The 20,652-nt window shown below is 40.6% G+C and overlaps 1 long non-coding RNA gene across 3 annotated transcripts in view; it reads right to left on the minus strand.

Annotated features, from left to right (window-relative positions):
* Positions 1-3,581: 3,581 nt before the first annotated feature.
* The window catches only part of LOC147359365 (uncharacterized), a 75,047-nt gene continuing 57,976 nt past the window's right edge, over positions 3,582-20,652 (minus strand). For 2 of the 3 annotated variants that reach the window (XR_015140741.1, XR_015140739.1), the window contains 2 exons: positions 6,948-7,039; positions 3,582-3,700 (listed from right to left, as the gene is read on the minus strand). This is a non-coding gene — a long non-coding RNA (uncharacterized LOC147359365). The remainder of the gene's footprint in view (positions 3,701-6,947; positions 7,040-20,652) is intronic. The other variant, XR_015140740.1, reaches the window with a different exon arrangement.

Raw genomic sequence — 20,652 nt, forward strand, 5'->3', positions numbered from 1 at the left:
GCCTGGAAAATCCCATGGATGGAGGAGCCTGGTGGGCTGCAGTCCATGGGGTTGCTAAGAGTCGGACACGACTGAGCGATTTCACTCTCACTTTTCACTTTCATGCACTGGAGATGGAAATGGCAACCCACTCTGGTGTTCTTGCCTGGAGAATCCCAGAGACAGGGGAGCCTGGTGGGCTGCCATCTATGGGGTCGCACAGAGTCGGACATGACTGAAGTGACTTAGCAGTATGCTGAATATAAGTTAAATAAGCAAGGTGACAATATACAGCCTTGACATACTCCTTTTCCAATTTGGAACCAGCCCATTGTTCCATGTCCGGTTCTAACTGTTGCTTCTTGACCTGCATATAGGTTTCTCAGGAGGCAGATAAGGTGCTGTGGTATTCCCATCTCTTTAAGAATTTTCCAGTTTGTTGTGATCCACACAGCCAAAGGCTTTAGCGTAGTCAATGAAGCAGAAGTAGATATTTTTCTAGAATTCCCTTGCTTTTTCAGTGATTCAATGGATATTGGCAATTTGATCTCTGGTTCCTCTGCCTTTTCTAAATCTAGCTTGTACATCTAGAATTTCTCAGTTCATGTACTGTTGAAGTCTAACTTGAAGGATTTTCAGCATTATCTTGCCAGCATGTGAGATGAGCACAATTGTATGGTAGTTTTTGAACATTTTTTGTCATTGCCCTTCTTTGGGACTGGAATGAAAACTGACATGTTCCAGTCTTGCAGCCATTGCTGAGTGTTTTAAGTTTGCTGGCATGCTGAGTGCAACACTTTGACAGCATCACCTTTTAGGATTTGAAATAGCTCAGCTGGAATTCCATCACCTCTGCTAGCTTTGTTTTTATTAACACTTCCTAAGGCCCAGCTGACTTCACACTCCAGGATGTCTGGCTCTAATTGAGTGACCTCATGAGCATGGTTATCTGGGTGATTAAGAAAGGATAGAGGTGAACTAAAATAAACTGTTGTAAGGTTTTCTGGGGCTTCCAGGGTGGTGCTAGTGGTGAGGAACCCACCTGCCAATGCAGGAGACATAAGAGATGTGGGTGGGATCCCTGGGTTGGGAAGATTCCCTGGAGGAGGGCATGGCAACCCACTCTAGTATTCTTGCCTGCAGAATCTCATAAACAGAGAAGGCTAGCAGGCTACAGTCCATGGAGTCAAAAAGAGTCAGACACGACTGAAGAGACTTAGCACATGTGCAAGGTTTGTTTTTTATTATAAGTGAAATGTTATAAAATTATTTAAAGATAGAGTGAGTGAGTAAAGTTGCTCAGTCGTGTCCAACTCTTTGCGACCCCATGGACTATACAGTCCATTGAATTCTCCAGGTCAGAATAATGGAGTGGGTAGCCTTTCTCTTCTCCAGGGGATGTTCCCAACCCAGGGATCAAGCCAAGGTCTCCTGTATTGCAGGCAGATTCTTTACCAGCTGAGCCACCAAGGAAGCCCAAAAGATAGAGTAGCAACATTAAATAAAAATTTTGAACAGATAGAGCAAGTAATAGTGAGAAAAATAAAGTACAAAAACATTTAACCAATGCAAAATAAAACAAGAACAAGGAAACAAATAAAATGGGAAAAAACAGAAAACATTTAAACTGAATCACATATGTAATTTTAATCACATAGGCAATTAATAAAAAAACCAATTAAAAGTCAGAAATGATCAAACTAGATTTAAAAAGTCCCCACTATATGTTGTCTATCAGCAACAAACATTAAATATAAAGACACATGTAATTTAAAAGTAAAAGGATTCAAAATGATATGTTATAAAATGCAAAATGTAAGAGAACTGAGGTGGCAATTTTTACATGAGACAAATTAGACTATGAACATAAATATTACATGGGATATATAGGATACATCAATGTTTTTAATATATCAAAAGATGTAACAATACAGATTTAATGAATTCCCATCAAAATCCCAGTAACTTTTATTGTAGATACAGGCAAGAGTATTCTAAAATTTATATGGAAAGGTAAAGAACTAGAATAGCTAAAATTATTTTGAAAAAGAAAGTTAAATGGGAGGAATTAGTCTACTCAAATTCAAGACTTATTATATAGCTACAGTAATCAAGACAGTGTGGTACCAGTGGAGGGAAAGACACATAGATGAATGGACAAGAACAAGGAGTCCAGAAATACTACCCGTGTAGACACGTCCATTTATTTTCTATCATGGTTAAATATATACATATATATAACATAAAATTTATTATTTTAATCATTTTTAAGTATGAATGAAGGCATTAATTATATTCACAATGCTATATAACCACCACCACTATCTATTTCTAAAACTTTTCCATCACACACGGAGAAAATTTAACCATTAAGCAATAACCCATTTACCTTTCCTTGAAGACCTCTGATCAACTTTTTGTTTCTATGGGTTTTCCCACTCTAGATAATTCATACAAGTGGAGTCACAATGTTTATCCTTCCTGTGTGGTTTATTTCATGCAGCACAATGTTTTCAAGGTTCATCCATCTTGTAGCATGTATCAGAACTTCATTCCTTTCTATGGCTGAATAATACTTCATTGTACACATATACATTGATCCTTGAACAAAGGAGAGGATAGGCATGCCCACCCTCCATACAGTTAAGAATCCACCTATAACTTTAAGTCAACTGTCCTAATATACCCAGTGCCTCCATATTCGTGGTTATATACCTGTAGATTCAGCCAACTGTAGTATTTACTAGTGAAAAAAAAAAATCCATTGATACGTGGATCCTTGAAGTTCAAACTGGTGTTGTTCAAGAGTCAAATATACTACATTTTGTTTAGCAATTCATCTGCTGATGAACACTTGAGTTGCTTCTACTTTTTGTCTATCGTTAGTAATGCTACAATAAACATTTGCATATCTGTTTCAGTCCACGTTCAAATATGTATATACTTGTAAGGGTTTTTAAGCATGTTGTTGTTCAGTCGCTAAGTCATGTCTGACTCTTTACGATCCCATGGACAACAGCACACCAGGTTCAGTTCAGTTCAGTTCAGTCGCTCAGTCGTGTTCGACTCTTTGCAACCCCATGAATTGCAGCACGCCAGGCCTCCCTGTCCATCACCAACTCCCAGAGTTCACTCAGACTCACGTCCATCGAGTCAGTGATGCCATCCAGCCATCTCATCCTCTGTCGTCCCCTTCTCCTCCTGCCCCCAATCCCTCCCAGCATCAGAGTCTTTTCCAATGAGTCAACACTTCGCATGAAGTGGCCAAAGTACTGGAGTTTCAGCTTTAGCATCATTCCCTCCAAAGAAATCCCAGGGCTGATCTCCTTCAGAATGGACTGGCTGGATCTCCTTGCAGTCCAAGGGTTACCCAGTCCTTCACCATCTCCCGGAGTTTTAAATGTTAAGGTTTAAAAAAAAAAAAAAAAAAACTGGTTCAAATACACAAGAGTGGCAAATAACCCAAAAGAGAACTAGGCAAAAGAGAAAAATAATTGCACACTTCTTTTCACAAAAGAGTAAAAATTAATGGCAAATAAACATGGCAAAAGGGCTCAGCGTTACTAGTAATCAGATAAATGAAAAACAAGAAAATAAGATACCCACACACATCTGCACATGCTTTTTTCTACTTGGAAGACTCACTGTGTCATATACTGCAGACACATACTTCTGACTGGCTGTATCTTTTTCCTGGTTTCCCTCTATCCTCTGAAAGGACCTAAAAGCAATGACACTCTCATAGCAATCAGCACATCTAGTACAAGGATCTTGGTTTCTAAATCCCTTTCTCTACTAAAAGGAGCCAGCACTTCTTGTAAAAATGCCTGAATCTAGGCCTGGGAAAGGAAAAGTACAAGATGAACCTAGTGCATCTTGTGTAAAATATTAGTAGGGAAGTGTTCAAAGAATGACAGGATATGTCAGTGGGTCACAGGAAACAACATAAGGGACTTCCCCATGGTCAATATGTAACAATTTGAGCATCAAAATGAATAATAAAAATAATACATTATTACTGACTTTACAAAGGAGACAATGTGTTGATATATGGCAGAAACCAATAAAATATTGTAAAGCAATTATCCTCCAATTAAAAACAAATAAATTTAAAAAATAAAACAAAAAGAAAGGAAGAGAGTAAAAAGAAAAGCACATTCTCAGGAGACAGAAAATTCCCTACAAGTGTTTTACATGCTAATTAACAACATTTTTCTGTACTCTCCACCCCCTGTGGATAGCAGGTCCTTTTCCTTTTCTATGTAAACAATTGTAGAGCAGAAGGTACACTCTGGGGAGTTACATGACATTCAGTATATTTCATTGTTTCCAACGAAGAAAATCAAAGGTTCACAAGATGAGTCCAGGTAGCACTCTACACTTACAATACCTTTATGTCAGTTCAGTCAGTTCAGTCACTCAGTCGTGTCCAACTCTGAGACCCTATAAATCGAAGCACGCCAGGCCTCCCTGTACATCACCAACTCCCGGAGTTCACTCAGACTCGTCCATCGAGTCAGTGATGCCATCCAGCCATCTCATCCTCTGTCATCCCCTTCTCCTCCTGCCCCCAATCCCTCCCAGCATCAGAGTCTTTTCCAATGAGTCAACTCTTCGCATGAGGTGGCCAAAGTACTGGAGTTTCAGCTTTAGCATCATTCCTTCAGAAGAACACCCAGGGCTGATCTCCTTCAGAATGGACTGGTTGGATCTCCTTGCAGTCCAAGGGACTCTCAAGAGTCTTCTCCAACACCACAGTTGAAAAGCATCAATTCTTCTTCGCTCAGCTTTCTCCACAGTCCAACTCTCACATCCATACATGACCACTGGGAAAACCACAGCCTTGACTAGACGGACCTTTGTTGGCAAAGTAATGTCTCTGCTTTTCAATATGCTGTCTAGGTTGGTCATAACTTTCCTTCCAAGGAGTAAGTGTTTTTTAATTTCAAGGCTGCAGTCACCATCTGCAGTGATTTTGGAGCCCCCAAAAATGAAGTCAGCTACTGTTTCCACTGTTTGCCCATCTATTTCCCATGAAGTGATGGGACCAGATGCCATGATCTTCGTTTTCTGAATGTTGAACTTTAAGCCAACTTTTTCACTCTCCACTTTCACTTTCATCAGGAGGCTTTTTAGTTCCTCTTCACTTTCTGCCACAAGGGTGGTGTCATCTGCATATCTGAGGTTATTGATATTTCCAGTTACTGGAAACAATGTGGCTCACGGAGTCAAGTAAATCGCAAAGATGGAGTTACAGATAAAGTGTTTCACCACTTCATTCATTGTTTTGAGAAATATGTTCTATGGAGCCTTAGGGAAGGTGTACTAACAATAGTCAGGTATGCTTGGTCCATTCTCACCCCACAGCAGAAAGAGCAAAGCCAAGGACGAGGCAATTTGCCTCATGGACCTGAGCAAGTTCAAAATTCAAAGGTCATGCTCTATTTCTGCACTGATTTACTCTGTAGTCAACTAATACTTGGGTGATACTAATTTTCTCATCTGTTTTACACTTCACAGGATAAAACATGGAGATCTATGATATAGACAGAAAGAAAGTTAAATCAGAATCTAAGTGCATGGAGAGAATTTTGCTTTTGATCTCACTAACACTTTCAGACTTCTACCCGGGATTTGCATGGGGCTGTTTGAATCTTGAGCCTGGGTTATTTGCAATATATGAAACCCTGTGAGTGAGCAGTGAAGTTTACATTTGCAACGAGATCTTCCTCTGAAAGGATTGAGGCTGAACTACTATTTAACTTTCCATGTTTGGAAAAGGAACTGAAATAAGCACTTAAATTCCTTTCCCCCCATTTTTGTAATATGAGTCCAACTTCAGGAAAGCACTCCTCTTTCCCCACACAAAGAAAATTTTTATGTTCCTATCTGGCGTAGAGCTATCTAATGACCAAAGAAAATCCCAAGATCTCTTTTCCTGGAAAAGCCCTTCGTTTTAATGGAACAGTCAGCCTGTCAGGGAGAACACAGCAAACTTAATTGGCGGCCTTGGAGCAGATGGTTTCTGGGGTCCATTCATGCACCTGATGTGGCTGAAAAAGTTATTGAAAGGACAACATGTGGTTTTCAAATTGTGGGGAACTGAATAGTATGGGAACTCCACTCTTCTAACTTTCGATGTCATTTGGCATTTGACAAACTGTTATTTCTCAGATTTATTCTGTGAATAAAGACATCCCAGAGTGGAACTGAAGGCATTCTTTATGATACCTGTTCTGGACACTCAGTTTCTCAATAAATTCTCAAACAACTCTCAACTTTAAAAAGCTAGGACTTCCCCAGTTTGTGCTGTTTAATATCAATATTCTAAAGTGTAATGCTTTGTGTTCAGCCAAGTGCTTTTGTATTTACTATCCATTCATTTACTCATTTAACAAATACTGTGCATCTCGAAAACACAAGATGCTGCAGGGAATACAAAATTACTGACCTAATCTTTTTGCTATGGAGCTTAAAATCCAGAAAAGGTGTAACAGCACCATTTAATTTATTAGTGAAACACAGACTGGGATAATAAGAGAAGTATTAAGTGCCTTGAGAATGCAAAGGAGGGGGAGATCCCCTAGATTTGGAGCAACAGTTGAAAGCTTTGTAGGGGAGAGGGCACTTTCTCTGAAGGCTAAGGAGGATTTCACAGGCGAAGCTGTAGGATGGTGAGATGGCAACAGCAAAAGCAATGATATCCAGACAGAAACATGTGGACAAGTACACTGACAGTCAGTCTAATCAAAATGGTACTGTTGCTGACTATGGCAATCTACTGCTGCTCAAATTAAATTATTTGGACCCCAGCACTCCAATAATTTTTAATTGTTAATGGTTTCATGCTATTCCTATGATAATCCCTCAAAATGAATAAAACAATGAATAATATGGTACAGTACATCAATATTTAATGAATACGAACTATATTTGGAATGGAACAAGAACATTACCATTTATGTTACCTTTTCACAGAGTCAAACTTCAAATAGATAAATGTTGCTTTGAATGAATGGTCCATGGGCTTTCCTGGTGGTTCAGCTGGTAAAGAATCCACCTGCAATGCAGGATACGGATACCTGGGTTCAATCCCTGTGTTGAGAAGATCCCCTGGAGAAGGGAATGGCTACCCACTCCAGTATTCTGGCCTGGAGAATTCTATGGACTGTAGGGTCGCAAAGAGTCAGACACAACTGAGCAACTTTTGCTTCACTTCACTTCCATGACATTAGAACTTAAGTATTTTAAATTAATGGCCACTAGATTTTCCAGGCTTTTATTTCCTAATCTGCAAAGCAGGGGTCACTTGATCCAAATAACTCCTTCCAGCTGTATGATTCTCCAAACACACCTTAATCAATAGCACCCAGCTATACATTATCAGTTGCATTCTACATATTGTCCAAATGCAATCAGTTCTCAAACATCAATAACTTTACAAGAGCATTATTTTTTAAGTTAAGAGACAAGAAAGTGGTGCCCAGATACAGAAATGTCAAAAATAACCATCTGGAGATTGTGCTGAGAAAACCATCAGACCACTTGCGCTCTGGCCTGAGAGCCAAACACATCAAGGAGAAGAGGAAACAGATGTGGTGGAGGGGGAAGTGCTCTGACTGGGAATAGGAAATGCACTCTGTTCTCAGCTCTGCTGGACTAGCTGTGGGACCCTGGATAAGTCCTTTCAGCTCTCTGGGCCCCAGGCTCCCTGGCTATAGAGAAATTGATCCAAGGAAGACCTTTGATCCAACTGAGTGCTGTGAAAATCTATGATTCAAAATGAGACATATGATTCAACATCTTGGTGCCAGATCACAGCAACAATGCTCAGCTTCCCAGGTGGCTCAGTGGTAAAGAATCCGCCTGCCAATCCAAGAGCCACAGGAGATATGGGTTCATCCTGGGTTGGGAAGATCCCCTGAAGGAGGACATGTCAACCCACTCAGGTATGCTTGCCTGGGAAATCCCATGGACAGGGGAGCTTGGCAGACTACGGTCCATGGGGTCACAAAGAGTCAGACACAACTGAGCAACTGAACACACCACCAAAAGCATGTATATCATTATTTTATACTGGCACTTTATACCATCCAGGAAGCCTTTCTTACCATCCCTTCTGTTCCAGCCCAGTTTTCCACTTTTATGGCTTAGTCTTCTGATGAAAACTAATTGTTCCCAGTAGTGTAAATGTTCCTGCTTATCTCCTAAGCCCTTCCAACAGGGTTTCTGAAGCTTGTGGGTTACCTATGTCTCCTGTTCCACTCAGTTATGTGGGAAACAAGACTATCTTGATGCTTCCTATTGCTAAAAATGGCATGCATTCAGTCCAGACTTCCAAGTTATAACCCCAGAAGATAAGCAGAAAAATAATTGAAACTCACATCAGCTGCAGTCCCTGCTAGGTCCTTAAATTTCTAGTAATTCATTACTAAGGGGGGAACTTAGCAAACGTGAGCCTTTCATTTGTTTGTGAAGGTCATGAAATGAGCACAAAAAATGAAAGGTTCTGACAGTTAACAGAACATATATATTTATGAAGCAATTATTAGTAGAAGGATGTTCTACCTGGCATTATGGTAACTTTTATCCTTACTTCACATGAATTATATCACTGGGTGAAAAGAAAAGGAATCCAAAATTAAATTCCTGTTTGTCAAGAAAGTTTAGCTTCATTTTTAGCTAAAATAGCTACAGAGTGAACTTCATATGGACATTATTTTTCGCTAAGCAGTCTGTGTGTGTGTCTGTATAATTTTGCTTATCTCATTCATTCATTCATTGTTCTAAGGTACCCAGTTTATAACTGGTTCAGAGCCTCAGGTGAGAGTACAGTCACTCAATAGACACAGTAATAGATACTGAAGGTAAATAACAGTCTCCTTCTACCTGTAAATTTACTCATTAATTTTGCAAGATATTTTAATAAACATTCCTCTCATCTTGCCTCCCCACAAACATGCTTTTTAAAAGAATTTTACAAGTTTGTTATTATCATGTCAATTTCTTATGTAAAAACTGAAAAAACTTGTATATTCTTTCCCACTTCATTTATTTGTTGGTTAAAATGGCTATGGGCTTTCTGCGTGGCTCAGTGGTAAAGAATCCACCTGCCAATTCAGAAGGAGCCTCAGGAGACTTGGGTTTGATCCCTGGTTCAGGAAGATCTCCCAGAGGAGGAAATGACAACCCACTTCAGTATTCTTGCCTGGAGAATCCCATGGTCAGAAAAGCCTGGTGGGCTACAGTCCACAGGATTGCAGAAGAGTCAGACACCACTTAGCAACTGAGCACGCACATAAAACAGCTACAGGACACACTCTGGAGTGAATTTTTAAGGCAAAGGAAGATATATATAATCTAGTGAATATGTAATATTTTCAGAGCTAAAGAAGAAACAGAAAATAAAAAGCTTATGAAATGAATAGAAAGGAAGGCATAAAGTATGTTCCAGAAATGCTCTAGATTGGGCTGAGGCTGGTGGACAGCAGGGCCCAGGCTTTTGAAGGCTAAGAAGGAGGACAATTGCATGACTGCATGGTGGAGATTTAGTCAGAGCGGTTAGTGAGAGTGTGGAGGGCTCACAGTGGCAGCCACTAGCAGTTTCAAAGTCCTCCAGGAGAGACATGTGGATGTTGAGATGACTGGGGGTGAGTGTGGAAGGCAGATGGAAGGTTTGTTGTTCAGTGCTACATGGTAAGAGAAGCCAGCATTCCTGAGCCTTAAACTGCATTAATTCCTGGGAAACAGCTCCTATTACTAGGTTTTTAATCAATAAAAATATCTTAAAACTAAAGCATATTATGATACCACTCTAATGGCAGAAGGTGAAGAGGAACTAAAGAGTCTCTTAAAGAGGGTGAAAGAGGAGAGTGAAAAAGCTGGCTTAAAACTCAACATTCAAAAAACTAAGATCATGGCATTCGGTCCCATCACTTCATGGCAAATGGATGGGGAAAAAGTGGAAACAGTGGCAGATTTTATTTTGGGGGGCTCCAAAACACTGCCATCAGTGACTGCAGTCATGAAATTAAAAGACACTCCTTGGAAGAAAAGCTATGACAAACCTAGACAGTGTATTAAAAAGCAGAGACATCACTTTGCCAACAAAGGTCCATACAGTCAAAGCTATGATTTTCTAGTAGTCATGTATGGATATGAGAGTTGGGCCATAAGAAGGTTGAGCACCAAAGAATTGTGAAGGTTCTTAAGAGTCCCTTGGATAGTAAGGGTATCAAACCAGTCAATCCTAAAGGAAATCAACCCTGAATATTCATTGGAAGGACTGATGCTGAAGCTGAAGCTCCAATACTTTAGCCACCTAATGGGAAGAGCCAACTCACTGGAAAAGACCTTGATGCTGGGAAAAACTGAGGCAAGAAGAGAAGGGGCAACAGAGGATGAGATGTTTGGATGGCATCACTGACTCAATGGACATGACTTAGAGCAAACTCCAGGAGACAGACAGTGAAGGGCATGGAAGCCTGGAATGCTGCAATTCATGGGGTCAGACAGGACTTAGTGGCTGAACAACAGCAAAGCATAAGCAATTAAGTCACCTTCTCAACATCTCAAAGCTAGTTTGTGCCTGAGTCAGTGCTCACCCTCATGTCTCCTCCAGTTCCAGAGTAGGGACACAGACTTTGCTTCTTCTCTGGTACCCTCCCTCAGTGCTGTTCTTCTGAGGCCCTGATTCTACTGGAAACTTATCACAAGAATAAGAGTTCTTTGTTACCCATGCAACGCTCCCACAAAGTGCTATAAACCTCTCCAGGAACTTCACATCTGATTGAATCATTACCCAATGCATGTGATAACATACAGGGTCTTTGGTATCCTATGAATGCTGGCATCCTCCTACTTAGCTTACATTTGCCTTATATTTTGTTAATGTGGCCGGCAAGTCCTTTCCCAACAGACTGCATTTTGGTGTCTAAAGAGAAGGGGAAAGACTTTGAATTTAGCTTATATTCTTTCTTTCTTTCCTTCCCCCTCCCCACCTTTCTTTCTTTCTTCCTTCCTTCTTTTTCTAAATGGTTCTATCCCCAGTACTAGCACCTGGAAATAAAACAGCATCTAATCCAATGAGTATAATATTGTGTATGTGTATGTGTGTGTGTATGTGTGTGTTTGGGGGGGTTGAGAGGGAGAGAAATGTGTGAACTAATATGATATGAACTTTAAATTTTTTGATTTATTATGAATTACTCCAGACATAAACCTGTATTAATAGTAATACAATAAGTGACTCTATACTCATTTCTCATCTGAGGAAATAAAATCTTTCAAATACAGTTGAATTCCTCTAATGTTCCACTCCTAAATAAAGAAATATTTACTTTGTGATTAATTAACTAGAAAGTATAGTATCTGCTTCCATTTCATTTTCAAATTGACATTTTAAATTTCATTTTAAATTAACTTTTGAAAAATTTACTTCCATTAGTAATGAAAGATTCTGTCATCTTCTGTGACCCAATTCTTTGTGTATTTAGATGTCTTTCTGCCACTTCACACTGAAATCACCAAAACCAGAAATAACCAACTTCCCCACCAAACTGCCTTCCTCTCTGGGTTTCCCCACTCTGCGAGAAGCATCATGATTTTCTCAGGTCACCCAGGTCTGATGTGTGGATCATGTAGGATTCTTTCCTTCGCAGGGCCCCCTAAGCCTGATCAGTCTTCAGATGCTTCTGGTTTCTCTGTTTTTTCCCCCTCTGTGTTGGTTCCCTGTTTCTCATCTCCTCAACCACACTCTAGCCCGGCAGTCCTCAAACTGTCATCCAGGGACCCGTGAGTGTTCCTAAGACTCTTTCAGAGTGTCCTGGGGTCAACCGATTTTCATGATAACTTTAGAGTGTTATTTGCCTTTTTCACTGTCTCTCACAAGCATGAGTGGACTTTTCTTGCAACATTGCAACAAACTGAACACATGGCAACAGACTATATAACATTCCAGCTGGATCCTATTAAGCCAGGCAGTAAAGAAATTTGCAAAAGGGTAAAAGTCATTTTTCTCATTGTTTCTTATTTCAAAACCAAAGTTATTTTTTCATGAAAATGCTTGTATGTTAATACATAATGGGTTTATTATTTTAAAATAATTTAATATATATTTTAAAATTTATCTGTATTAACTTCAAATCTGATAAACATTGATCGATAAACACACACAAAAGGACCTTGGGGTCCTCCATCAATTTTAAGTGTATCAATGATCCCAAGACCAAAACTTGGAGAACTGCTTCTACACTACTCCAGGTCTTCACTGCCGTATCTCTGTCGCTTGTGCACACTGTTCTCAGTGATTTCCCAGCCTCCAGTCCTTCCCTTTTCTGTTTGCCTATACATGACTGCTGATTTCACCTTCTTAAGAAAATATTTTCTGCAGTACTATTTCCCTGCTCAGAATCCATTAATGTAGTCATCTTTAATTCCTAAAACTTTTTCAACTTTATCAGTTCTCTACTTTTATCCACCACAACTTCTCTTGCAAAACCATTCACTTGAGTCATCTACTGGTCAGCCCAACTGCACTGACCCCAGAGTATACCGATACTCTCATTCACCTCCCAACCTTTTTTTCAGATTGTTCTGTCCCCCAGTCCATCCCTGGACTCAGCACATCTCCTCTGCCCAGACTGAGTCAGCTCAGAGAACTGCAGAGTCAACAGCGTGTGCTGTATAGTCTGGTTTGAATTCCAGTTACCTCTGAACTGTGTGATATGGACCATTTACCTTCTGGAATTATAAAACAGAAAATAGAGCACAGTAGTACCTACTTCAAAGGGCTGCTGCAGAGATTACACCAGGCCATGTTTAATAATCGTAGGTATTCAGTAAGTGGTAAGCAAAATTGTTACCTAACTCCTACCTAGGATTTCAGCTATTCCATGAAGGCTTCTCAGTCTGTTCATCCAACACTGTTCTCTCTCTCTTCTACTCCACTTACTGGCCCAGAAGGTTCTGGCCCACACATCCCAAATGAGATAGGAAGTGGCCATGAGGTCTCTCTCCTTTCTCCTCTTCTCCTCTTCTCCTCTCCTCTCTTTTTCTCTTTCCTCTCCTTTCCTCCCGACCCTTTCATTCTCTCTTCCCTCTCTTCCTCTCCCTTTCTCTCTCCACACATGTATCTGTTTTCTTAGAACTCCCCAGTGCTATCACACCTGATTCAATAAATTCAATGTGTGTGTCACTGCTCCTTTGCTTTCCATAAAATGATACACATAAGCCAATTCTCAGCTGAATTGGCAACATAAAATGCATTTGATCTATAACCTTTCATTCATCCTGCCCTTTGCAGAACAGCTAGACCAAGTCTTCCTCTAGGATAATAAATCCATTCATTTGAAAAAGGAAACTCAAACAGGAAACACTTTATATAGAGAGGCAGATCTGATGATAGAATCATCCAAACTACACAAAAATGAGGCCAAAGGTTGGCTGATTCTGGCTACAAATCACTCCTACTGTGAAATGACTTCTAGCCACCCCCAACTTCTTAAAAGTGTGGTGGAAATTTATAAGCTTCGGAATCTTCAGTTAGGGCTCTGTCAGTAAGGGATGCATGTGGATTGTTACAGGCTAAAGCCTCTACCTTGGAGTCCAGACTTGTCCTGATCAGCTCTGAGGTCAGAGGTGGCTGCTTCATAACTGAGTTGGTCCTTTGACCTCTGGAGATCAGCTATGGTCTGTTAAATGGACCACAGTTGTCAAGGGATCAAATTATATATAAATACACACACATATATATAATATATATAATACATAATTATATATAATTTGATCTCTTAACAACCATGATCCATATACAATAATATATGTTATAATATATTATATAATATGTATCATTTAATATGTATATTATATATATAATTTTATATAAATTATAATAATGCTGATCTCCAGAGGTCAAAGGATCAACTCACAGTCATGGAGCAGCCATCCATTTTATGGGTTTCTCTGGCTTCCCTCGTGGCTCATACAATAGAGAATCCACCTGCAGTGTTGGAGACTTGGGTTCAAACCCTGGGCTGGGAAGATCCCCTGAAGAAGGGAACGTCTACCCACTTCAGTATTCTTGCCTGAAGAATTCAAGGGACAGAGGAGCCTGGTGGTCTACAGTCCATGGGGTAGCAAAGAGTCGGACACAACTGAGTGACTTTCATTGGTGGCTCAGATGGTAAAGAATGTGCCTGAAATGTAGGAGACCTATGTTTGATCCCAAGATCCCCCAGAGAAGGGAATGGCTACCCACTCCAGTATTGCTTGACTGGAGAATTCCATGGACAGAGGGGCCTGGAAGGCTACAGCCCATGGGATGGCAAAGAGTCAGACACAATTAAGCTTAACTAACAGTATATTTCATAAGATTGGTGTGTAATGCCGAAAGCCACCTAACACTTCAAACTTCAGAAGTTAAAATTCTTAAAGGTTTGTATATATCAGTCTTGAAAGGCTTCAATATTTTAAAAAATATATTCACAAATGACCTAAAAAATAAAGAGATTTGTCTTAAAAGCAAAACTATAGAATACAACCGCTTATTATGTCACAAGGCCATTATAATATTGTAGAAGGCAGGTACCAGAGCCTTTGTAATACATAGTATATTAACAATTAAGAAAAATAGCATTTTCCTAAAAGTTCTTTCTTAGAGAGTGCCACAAAGCCTTTACTTAAAGAGGAAACAAAGTCCGTATTCAGGAAATGCTTTGATACAACATTTTGGATCACATCAACCTTTTTGCTATTTTGGAGAGGCTAGCCACAAGGGACAGAGTAGCCAAGGGTTTGAACTCTAGTTTGCCTCGTGTTGGTGACATTGCTTGACTGACATCTAGTTCCCAAAGGCAGTGATGCCAACAGCTCCAACAGCTATAGCCCGTTAACTAGGACTGGTGATTAGCTATCTGCTGCTCTGTAACAAATTACCTGAAATGCGATGGCTTCAAACAACACTAAATATTTCTTTCTCTCACAGTGCTGTGGGTCAGAAATTCAGGCCAGCACAGCCGACTAACCTCAGACGCAGAGAACCTTAGGGGTTGGCACTCAAGATGTTAGGTGGTGCTGCAGTCATCTGAAGGTGTGACTGGGGACAGAGGGCCTGCTTCCAAGGTAGCTCTGCCCTGTGGCTACTAAGCTGGTGATGGTTGTCAGCAGGGGAATGCAGTTCCTCTCCATAGAGGTTCCTAGTGTATCCTCCACCCGTGGCAGCTGGTTTCCCTTTGAGTGCACAGTCTCAGAGACCAATGGGAAACTTCAATGTCCTCTATAACCTCGTCTCATGAGTCACACACTGTCACATCTGCCAAACTCTACCAGTCAGACAAAGAAGCCCTAATTTCAGGTGAAAGGACAGAGCACAGAACATGAATACCTGGATGGAGACTGGCTACCCAGGGCAGGCTGCGGGAATTTGAATCTGTATCCCAGAGCAGCTCTAAACCATGACTGAAATGTCTCCTTGGCTGGTTCTCCGACACTCTGAGAGACTGAGTGATTATTAAATACCTTCTAATCAAATCTCTTTTCTTTTCTGCTCAGTTAACCAGAATTGGTTTCAGTGGCTTGCAATTTAAAACGACCTGATATATTTTGAGAAGAAAGAAACACATCTCTACCTGACTATCCTGGAAAGCAACCTAGTATCTGTTTGTAACATGGAAGGTCTTGTTATGTAAGATTAGAATACACTCTTGTTCTGAACTGGGTTACAGCCTTGTCTCACGGTGATTCACCTTTCGCTGCAGAGCTGCCAGCCTGGGCTTCAGGTGGAGTTGTAGGTACCTTTATGAACAAGTTTTCACAAGTTATGATTTAGGTCTCGAAAAAGTTTCACTCAAAATAACTATATTAGCAAAATTATTTGGTTTTTCAGATTATTTTTTCAGTTTAAAACTCTCATGACAAATGAGATTGGGAAAAGCATTATAGTTTAGCTTGTGTGCGTGCTAAGTCACTTTAATCGTGTCTGATTCTTTGCGACCCTATGGACTGTAGCCCGCCAGGCTCCTCTGTCCATAGGATTTCCCAGGCAAGAATACTGGAGTGGGTTGCCATTCCCTTATCCAGGGTATCTTCCTGATCCAGGGATCAAACCCACATCTCTTATGTCTCCTGCATTAGCAGGTGGGTTCTTTACCCCTAGCTCCACCTGGGAAGCACATATTTTAGCATAGGCATACATTAAAAAGAAAAAAAAAAAAAAAAGCACATAGAATCACTTTGCAAACAGTTCAGCATTATCTACCATACAGTCCCTTGGACTGCAAGATCAAACCAGTCAATCCCACAGGAAATCAACTCTGAATACTCACTGGAAGGACTGATGCTGAAGCTGAAGCTACAACACTTTGGTCACCTGATGTGAAGGGCCGACTCATTGGAAAAGCCCCTGATGCTGGGAAAGATTGAGGGCAACAGGAGAAGGGGGCAAGAGAGGATGAGATGGTTGGATGGCATCACCATCTCAATAGATATGAGTTTGAATGAACTTTGGGAGATAGTGAAGAACAGGGAAGCCTGGCGTGCTGCAGTCCCTGGGGTCATGAAGAGTTGGACATGACTTAGTGACTGAACAACCACAACTGAACATATACATGCTCTCTCTATATGTATAACACACCAACTCTATGGTTTGGTTTATGCCTAAAAGATACGCATGTATGCTGCTGCTGCTGCTAAGTCGCTTCAGTCGTGTCCAACTCTGTGTGACCCCATAGATGGAAGCCCACCAGATTCCCCCGTCCCTGGGATTCTCCAGGCAAGAACACTGGAGTGGGTTGCCATTTCCTTCTCCAATGCATGAAAGTGAAAAGTGAAAGGGAAGTTGCTCAGTCGTGTCCGACTCTTCGTGACCCCATGGACTGCAGCCTACCAGGCTCCTCCATCCATGGGATTTTCCAGGCAAGAGTACTGGAATGGGGTGCCATTGCCTTCTCCTATGCATGTATGTATTCACTAGAAGATGTGTACAACCATGTTCCCACCAGCTTTACTCAGTATCCAGACAGAAAAAACGTACTTATTGAATAATTCCATTTATACAAGATATTAAGAGGCAAGATAAGCATATGATATCAAAAGTTAGAGCAATAATTACCCTAAAAGATAGGAAATGATATCGATTAGCAGAGAACAAGAGATGGGCTCCTGGGAGAATGCTATGGTTATAATCTAGTTCTCAGTTCTAGTGCTGGTTACCAGGGTGTACTCAGTTTCTTCAAGCTGCACATTTACAAACTGTATATATTTATACATACATTTTCCTTCAGAGAAAATATGTGTTTTACTTAAAAAAGCATATTATTTTAAAAAGTAATTATGCTTTTTGTCCGACTCTTTTCGACCCCGTGGACTGTAGCCTGCCAGGTTCCTCTGTCCATGGGATTCTCTAGGCAAGAATACTGGAGTGGGTTGCCATTTCCTTCTCCAGGGGAAAAAGCATAATAGGCACATTAATTTGCTATTTCTTATCTTTTTATCTTCTGTGGCTTTGCTTTTAAAAACCATAAAATAAGGATATTGTTTCTTATAACTTTAATTTGTAAAAAATTCATTTACCAAGATAAACAAGTTTATTGCTTTCACTGTGGCAGTAACTAAATGTGCTTATTTACAAATGCATTTGTATGTGAAAAGCTTCCTCTTAGGGGCAAGGAAGGGAAAACTTTTTAAGGTTTTCAAAAAAGGAGAGGTTGATTTTTCTCTGTTATACTTTAGAATCCATTGCTTTTTAAACTTGGCAAAGAACTAGTCCAGGTGGAATTTGCTGGGACAACCCGAGTAAGTGATGATGGAGTTGGAGTGAATGTTTGGACTTCAAGTACTATATATAACCATGACCAATGTGTTTAAACCAACTCCAGCTCCACCAAGTGACACCCGTGATGCGCGTCCCCTTGGATGAAAGTTGTGGCTAACTTGTTTACTCGACTGAATTTCCTGACCTGTATTTTAACATGAGCCTTGATGGGAAAAAATGTTCCTTCCGAAAACATTTTATCGGAAATCCTGGAGAAAAAAACCCTAAAGGATGGTTTGATTCTTTTGTGACACCATAACTGGCTTTCAGCACTGAAACTTATCGCTTCCTCAAAAATTTACGAACAAACCTAGAGATGTTCATCAATCACAAGCAGAATCTTTTGTGACAAAAGAGATCTTTGACTCTGGGAAGAATTCAAATTGCTCTTTATGAATCTATATTTTTTATTTTCAGAAAGCATGCATGGACCTTCCTAAAACAATAGCTACCTATCGTTAACCATCAAGACCGCACAGGGAACCATGATACAATCACATTCTGGGAATCACGGCGGCTAAAAAGAATGTGGGACTTCCCTGGTGGCTCAGTGGTAAAGAACCAACCTGCCAATGGAAGACGCAGGTTCAATTCCTGGGTTGGGAAGATCCTCTGGAGAAGAGAATGGCAACCCTCTCCGGTCTTCTTGCCTGGGAAATCCCTTGGACAGAGGAGCCTGGTGGGCTACAGTCCATGGGGTTGCAAAGAGTTGGACACGACTTAGCAACAGGACAACACAACTTCTTGGGCTAGACCTAGTAAAAGGGATCTGGTGTAAAGAAATGCCTCTTTCCTTGCTCTCTTAGCCCCCAAGTGTTTTAATTTTAACCTTTCACTTATAGCCACTTTTATTTTGAATTACATGCATGAATTCTGAGGGCACATTTAATAAGTTTTGACAAGTATGTGTATCTGTGTAATGCAAACCTCCATCAAAAGACAGAACATTGTCACCAGCACAGAAAACTCTCTCTTGCTCCCCTTCAGTTAACAACCACCCTCATTCCCCCCACCCTCCAGGTAACAGTGTTCAGATTTACTTTCTCCATAGAATAGTTTAGATTGTTCTAAAACTTCCACAAGTGTTTTATATTAAGTGCTACAAAAGTCTAAAATCCAACATCTGAATGATATGTTCCCATTTAATCAGTAATTCACTGATCTACTAAAATGTTGTGTAAAAAAGCATTTTTCTTTGGCATCCTGGGAATAATTCCAGAGGTCCATTCAGTCATTTCCTAGGTTACTTGTACATACCTCTGACACAATTTTCTTTCTGTCTCTAGAATCCAGCCAATTTCCCAGCAAATAGTAGGTTCTTAATAAATGTTTGATGGGTGCATGCACAAATGAGTAACATATGACCCTCAGGGGTAAGTGGTGTCAGAGTCCTTTACAGAGTTATAAGCTGATACTATTGAATAGAGTGGGCCTGATGAAGAAGACAAACCCAGTTTTTAGTATGGGGTTATTCTATGGCATCACCTGGACTGCCTTTAGAGCCCCTTGACTGCAAAGAGATCAAACCAATCAATCCCACAGGAAATCAACACTGAATATTCACTGGAAGGACTGATGCTTGAAACTGAAGCTCCAATACTTTGGCCACCTGATGCTAAGAGCCAACTTACTGGAAAAGACTAAGGCTAGGAAAAACTGAAGGCAGGAGAAGCGGGCGACAGATGATGAGATGGTTGGATAGCATCACCGACTCAGTGGACATGAATTTGAGCAAACTCTGGGAGACAGTGGAGGATAGAAGAAAGTGGTGTGCTGCAGTCCATGGGGTCGCACGGAGTCAGACACAACTCAGTGACTGAATGACAGCAACAGCGTATCATCTTCCAGGCATGCTGCCTAATCCCAGTTCTACACAAGAAGGTCTATATCTCTAAATTCAGTTCAGTTCAGTTCAGTCGCTCAGTTGTGTCCAGCTCTTTGCGACCCCACAAATCGCAGCACGCCAGGCCTCCCTGTCCATCACCATCTCCTGGAGTTCACTCAAACTCATGTCCATCGAGTCGGTGATGCCATCCAGCCATCTCATCCTCTGTCATCCCCTTCTCCTCCTGCCCTCAATCCCTCCCAGCATCAGGGTTTTTTCCAATGAGTCAACTCTTTGCGTGAGGTGGCCAAAGTACTGGAGTTTCAGCTTTAGCATCATTCCTTCCAAAGAACACCTAGGGCTGATCTCCTTTAGAATGGACTGGTTGGATCTCCTTGCAGTAACTGTAAATTAGGAAGCAGCTGAATTTTTTTTTAAAAATGAGATATTACTGGAGGACATATCTTGAAGTGGCAATACAGCTAAAGAGCTGTGGTGGGCTTCTGTTTTAAACTAGGATATGTTTAGAATACTCTTTAAAAACACAGACGAAGTACAGAACGACTCAGCCATTTGTGACATGTCACCATTCCAAGAGCTCACAGAGGCAGCCTCTGATAAGCCTTTGTCAGTTTTCTTAAATATCAAACCAGGGTAACAATATGAGTTCCCCCTCAGCGTTCTCAGGAGGCATAGCTAATAACATCCCTGGGAAGCACTGTGCAGATATAAAAGCCACATGCATAGAGTGAGCTTCAGAAAATCATTTCATGGATGTGAAAAAATATTATGTTTGAAATGTGAAGAGTTCTGAAGATTTATTTGACTTTCAGGGAGAAAGACAGAAAAAATACAGAAGACATTTCCAATCCGTTTTAACTTTCAAACCTTATTCAGGTTCCAACCCCTGCTTCATTGCCCTTCACAACACCCCACAGAAGGGAGAACTCAATTGCTAAGCCCCTGCCAAATGTGACACAGGAAAGAACCATTACTGTTAAGCTTAACGGAAAAACCTTTGCAGATTTCAGGCCTCCAT

This window comes from Bos grunniens, chromosome 14 (genome assembly GCF_055505025.1).
Source record: "Bos grunniens cultivar Pamir isolate PY7600 chromosome 14, Bosgru_T2T1.0, whole genome shotgun sequence".
Classification (NCBI taxonomy): Eukaryota; Metazoa; Chordata; class Mammalia; order Artiodactyla; family Bovidae; genus Bos; species Bos grunniens.